This window comes from Phlebotomus papatasi, chromosome 1 (assembly GCF_024763615.1).
Source record: "Phlebotomus papatasi isolate M1 chromosome 1, Ppap_2.1, whole genome shotgun sequence".
Taxonomy (NCBI): domain Eukaryota; kingdom Metazoa; phylum Arthropoda; class Insecta; order Diptera; family Psychodidae; genus Phlebotomus; species Phlebotomus papatasi.
In genome coordinates this window covers 30,491,850-30,497,849 of record NC_077222.1, presented here as the reverse complement: position 1 = coordinate 30,497,849, position 6,000 = coordinate 30,491,850, and the positions used below count along the sequence as shown (strand labels likewise).

Here is a 6,000-nt window from a genome sequence, read left to right as displayed (position 1 = left end):
TCTGTCCCACAATACTATTGAATCTCTAACCCTAAAAAATAAAACAAAAAAAACTAAAGGATAAATTATTCAATTTTATTTTGCAGTAACCCTTTTCTCAGGATCACCTAATATATTTATAATTAATTTGTCAATTCATCTTTATTTACTAAACAGAATATAAGAAAGCACATTCTTTATTTGGTACATAAAAAAATCTTTGCATTCTTTTAAATTAGATAATAGTACACGTCTAGTTGATTTCAATTTGTTTTCCATCGACAGTAAACCGTTTTTCTTACTCGACAATGATCTAATGATTGTTCGTCAAGTATTTCATCGAGAAGCTATTCAATCAAGATCATTAATGCACAACTTTTTTCTAAATGAGTATAATAGCAAGTTTATTGAATAACTATGCACAAGCATTTGGTACACCGAAACTCTAATGATACAAAAAAAAAATTTATAATGAATGTGCCAGTATATAAACGAACGGCCTTACACTTCCGGTGTTTTTCTTCTTCTTCTCTTATTTACACAAGAGCACGACTCCGGCAAAGTGGAAGTTGTCTATAATGGCTGGGAAGAGACTGTGCAACTTGATTAACACATACTGATAAATTTATATGAAATATTTTAATGGTATTTAATTCTATAAATTATGTGTTTAGTGTCGCCAGAAATTGGTATGGGACAATTTTAAATCATGGATCGACTCTTTTTGCATGATTTTTGGCTGTTTTTACGCCATGAAGGCTACCGGGGATTGCATAAGATTGCACGATAGCATCTGTTGGCAGAGAGTTTTTTTGTATTTTTCGAGCCTCCCCAGCAATCAAATTCCTCAGCGATCACCCCCACGATGGAATCCCAATTCGTGACGCGAGGTAAATACTTCAGCTGCTGAATCCCCACCAGTCTTGTCGCGACTGAAGTCCAGAAGGCCCAAGAGAGTGCGATCGCATGCCACTATCTTCTTCGCGGTGGCGTCGCGCCTTGCATTGTGCAGACAACAAACTTTCACCATGTCGCACATTCTACAAGCCTTCAAATGATCGTTAATTACATGTAAAGAAATGGAGACTATTTTAATGTAAGAAAATAACTCAGATTATTTTCTTTCATATTTTATTTCGATGCTAAACGAAGTATAAGTGGCGCTGCTTTAACCATTAATTGACCATTGAGTGTATTTATTTATTTATCATCCTATTACTCAAAAAAAAAAACTTTTGAAACACGTGGACTATAGAGGGATAGAATATTGGATTTATAATGCAGAAATCCTTTGAGAAAGAGGATGGTAAAGCATCCCAGGCTTTGCGAAATGCTCGAATTCCTGACTTAGACATTATACCTCAAAATTTCTTATACATAATTTACCATTTAGGGGGAGGTGGGGCTACTTTGAGCTGAGGGGCTACATTGTTATACGATTTTTTCGCATATTTCTAATGGATACTGGATTTTAACATGATGTAATTAGGATGCTTAAAATAATTGTGGACCTAAATAAAATAATTGTAAGGACCAGCTTCATTTAGATATAGGCGGAAAAGTCGTATAACAATCTAGCCTATCTAACCCCATAGCTTAAAGTAGCCCCACCTCCCCCTACCGATTCACAACCGATTTGAACTGATTCATACATCACTCAGAAGAGCTCCAAAATAGCTGAGGGATAATAAAATTGATTTTTGGATATAAATTACTTATAGGTTCAAAACCAATTAATGGTTCATACTCAATTTTATCCGCTTCAGACTTGTCAGAATTTCCAAGACCTTTCTAACGAGCGGAAACATGACCCCATTCGATTGAGAAATACGCCCTCTAAGGCTTCTTAAAACTTTGTCCGTGAAAAACCGTTGTTAGGAATGATTTAACGGTATTTTCGCATATCAACTAAATGTCTGCCTGATCTTTATTTTCAAACATTGAGTAGGGTCGGAGGAACGTCTGTTCGACAGGGAACCCCTATTGACACTTTTGTCAAAATGTTGAAAATTATTGAATGTATCTAGTAAAATATAAGTAATATAACGTTTTTTCTGAAGTATACCTTTTACTATAAACAGAGATGTTCAAATTTCATATCTCAAATGGTACAGAGTAGGGTGTCAATAGGTGCTGACACGAGTTCTTAAAGTGTCAATAAACGTTCCTTTCACCCTAAGTTCAGAAATATTTTTTCTTCAAGTTCTCTGCAAGAGCAATATATTTCTACGGGCGAGAACTGACGGAATATTACTTTTTCCGCCGAGAAAAAGTTCAAATTTCTAATATTCCGTCAAATTTTATGGCAATTAACGCCAGTACGTCAGTGTGTGAGCAACAGTCGTCGTGGACAGTTCATTCTCAGGAAGTTGAAATAATGGTGGTAACCTCAGTTCACAAATTCTCCTTTAAATTTTGTAATTATATTTAAGTGAGCCGGGTGAGCCCCATTTAGGCTTAGGCCCTCGACACACTTACGACTTAAGCCGAGAGACGGCTTAGTGCGAAAATGATAGAAATATGGTTTAGACATTATTTAGAATATAATTACGCTAAGCCGTCTCTCGACTAATCCTCAGGTCTGTCAAGGTCCTTACACTTGTATTACTTTCCTTTTAAGTGGCCAAGTGCTAACATGTCACATGTTAATCACAAGCCTTGATCATTTCTAAAAGGTCTTCCACCATTCCTTATCAAATCATTCCATATGCTGATCAGGTGAAAAACCTGATCTCTTGAAAATCTCTTGAAAGTTTGAACTCATTTTGCCTCTTCGTTTTGTTGCTATTCCCAGTTTTGTGTGACAGGTCAGAGAAAAAGCAACAAAAAATATTTGTGCAAAAAAAACTCATTTCCAATTTCCATAAAAATACCGATTTAAAGTTATCTGACTAAAATAAATTCATTTTTTACTAAAAGATATGTCGTTCCACTTTGTGTATTTTATTTAAAAAATGTGCAAAAAGTAAAAATGTGAATTTTAGAAGCAAAAAGAGTTTCAAAAAATTTTTATATTTTCTCACCTAGCGCCTAAACTAAAAGAGATAATAAAGAATAGATGGTATTTTCGACTTTATTGAATCATAATTATCCTAGAAAACACTTTCTTACAACTTTTTTCGTGTATTAAAGAAAACACTATTAGAGGGTTAATATGTCATACATTTTCCCTACCCTTTTGAACCCTTTACCTTCGACCTCGAAAAAACATATTTTGGTACCTTGAAAACGCATGGAGCTCCGTTTTTCATTTTCGGACATTCAAACTTAATAAGTATAAGTTTATTAGGCGGAGTAATTTATCCGTATTCTAGGATTGAAGGAACACCTATCGGCACTTTAAGAAATCGAATCGTAACCTATTGGCACCCTATTTTATATTCTATCATTTGGGATATGAAATTTGAACATTTAGGGCAGAATCACATTGACAGTAAAATGCTCACTGTCACCGTCAAAGCCTCACCGTATTTCGTTAATTTACGCATTTTAATTGCAATTCTTACGCAAATTCTCAATTACCGTGTTACCTTATCTCATACTCGGTGGCACTAGATGAAAATAGTAAAACAAAATTGAATAAATAAATCGAAAATGCGATAAACGGTGAGCAAAAAAACTGTAGCAAAAAAATCCTACAGTTTTTTTTTTGCTCACCGTTTATCGTATTTTCGTTTTATTTATTCAATTTTGTTTTACTATTTTCATCTAGTGCCACCGAGTATGAAATAAGGTAATACGGTAATTGAAAATTTTCGTAGGAATTGCAATGAAAATGCGTAAATCAACGAAATACGGTGAGAATTTTACTGTCAATGTGATTCTGCCCTTATCCTTACAGAAAAGGTAACATTACTGAAAAAACGACATATTACTTGTAGTTTATTAGACATATTAATACAGAGTTCAATATTTTTATGAAACAGTCAATAAGTGTTCCCTGCCGAACAGGTGTGTTCCTTCGACCCTACTAAAATGGCCTTAAAGAATTCCTATTAACAGTTTCTCAAGGTCATCGGTCATTCAGTTCTAGAGAGTGTATTTCTCAACCGATTTGCGTAGTTTTGAAGTTATTTGAAAGGTCTTGAAATCCCTGACAAGTCTGTGCTTTCAATTGTCAATAAACTGGTAATCTAATGACGGTTTGTATCCATAGTTCAATTGTTATTACTTCTCGATTTTTTGCATATTTTTTGGTGAATTAAAAAAATTTGATTTACCAGCTGTGACTCGGAAAAGATTTTTAAAAAAATAATAAGCCGCAAAATTTTTGTAAAACTTAAAAAAAACTCGATTTCATGAAATTTTTCATCAATTTCAGATTGTTAAAATATTTTTTTCATTGAAAATTTAATGTGCTAACCTAGCTCTATCAATTTGTAGTGCTAAATAGCTAAGGCACGTTTGTCAACTTTTTCAGGACAACTGTATAAATATTTAGGGTAAGTGTGCCAAATTTCGGCATAGTTGCATGCAAGCGACAAAGTCTCAAGTTTGAAATGTAATATTTTTTAATAAAAATTGAATATTTTTGTTACTCTTTTATAAGGAGTGTTGCTTGGAACCTTGCAGACAGTTTATCATTTTTATTTTCTCTAAAATCATTATTAATACATTTTAAAGTGAATAAAAATGTAGACATAGCATTAGTGGCCTATTTCGGCCACCTTCATTCTCATAGTTCCTTGCCCTTCCAGAATTGTTTCACTGCCTTTTTCAGATCATCTTGCTCGTCGAAGCTACATTTTTTGTTATTTTTTTGCATTGTACAATCTCAAGAGTATGCAAAACCTAAAAATTGATGGAAATTCGGGGAACAAAAAATATGGCCGAAATTGCAAACTGGTCGGAATTTGGCACACTTACCCTACGTAATATGAAATTTTTAAAATCCAAGTATATTTCCGTAGTTCTTTTACAGTATTTTCGGTAAAATAAATGTGTAAAAAATAATGCTGTAGGATTACATGCCACTCAATCACAACTCTCCAGCGCATTCCAATGTTTTTATACATAAGGTAAGCAAAAAAAAAACTTAGCCTCTACCACTGCTTTATGATTTACGATGAGAAGTCATGGACATGTCTAAAAAGCAAAGGATCGTGCCAGGAAAACTGTTGGTATTTGCCAGATGCACTGAAAAAGAGGGTATTTTTGTATCTTTATAAAAACAATCACCTTTCTTTCTCGCGAATATGTGACAAACACATGAAGCCCGGAGAGGCCAAGAAAAAAATGGCAAGATTGGTGAACCTGCAGAAAGAGAGCTGAACCAATACTCCCACAGGTATCCACGGAGCTCCCTACCTCTTCGGCTCGAGCAGTGTGAGCACGAGAGAAGCACACCTTGTGGTGGTACTAACGGAGTCTTGGCGCAAGAAAATATTTAGTTAGGCATTGCATACAGGTGAGTAATCACCTGATTGACTTCTCGCACGTTCGCAACTCCAAAGTTTAACGGTGTTTTCGAGTAACCCGCCGTATATTTGGAAAAAGAACAGAGGCATCAACAGTTCGGTTAAAAAATACGCTCACAAAAGCGACATAGCTGCACAAAATTGAATGAAGAAGTGATTTCTTCAGTGGGATTCAAACAAGTATCTCGTCAACTTATCAAAAATTGGCTCGTCTTGTTTCGATCCTCTGTGGACTTTTTAGCAGTATTGTGTGTGCAGAGCCCATAAAATATCCAAAGTGATTGAATATCGTCTTTGCTTGGTATTATATAATTGTGCCATATATAGAGTAAATAAGGTATTGCGGTTAGAAACTCACCTATTATAAAGCTCCAACGAAATCTATCATAACAACCCATTATCGACGATATAAACAGTTCATCGAGCAATTGCAGCACCGCAGTGACAACTTTTGCCTAAATGGTTGCACGTAAGTTCATGGAGAGCATTTCACCACCTGGATTGGTGTAAATGTAAAAGAAATAAGGTGTAAGAGTGTCCCACACCACGTAAAATTTCGCGCGATTTCTTCATAATATACGCGACACTCTTACTACATTTTGTT

At 34.8% G+C, this 6,000-nt stretch overlaps 1 protein-coding gene across 1 annotated transcript in view; it reads left to right on the top strand.

The window, feature by feature from the left end:
- Window positions 1-5,366: 5,366 nt before the first annotated feature.
- The window catches only part of LOC129799617 (pancreatic triacylglycerol lipase-like), a 36,230-nt gene continuing 35,596 nt past the window's right edge, over window positions 5,367-6,000 (top strand). The window contains exon 1 of the mRNA XM_055843652.1: window positions 5,367-5,865. The gene's annotated coding sequence lies outside the window, so the exon portion shown is untranslated. The remainder of the gene's footprint in view (window positions 5,866-6,000) is intronic.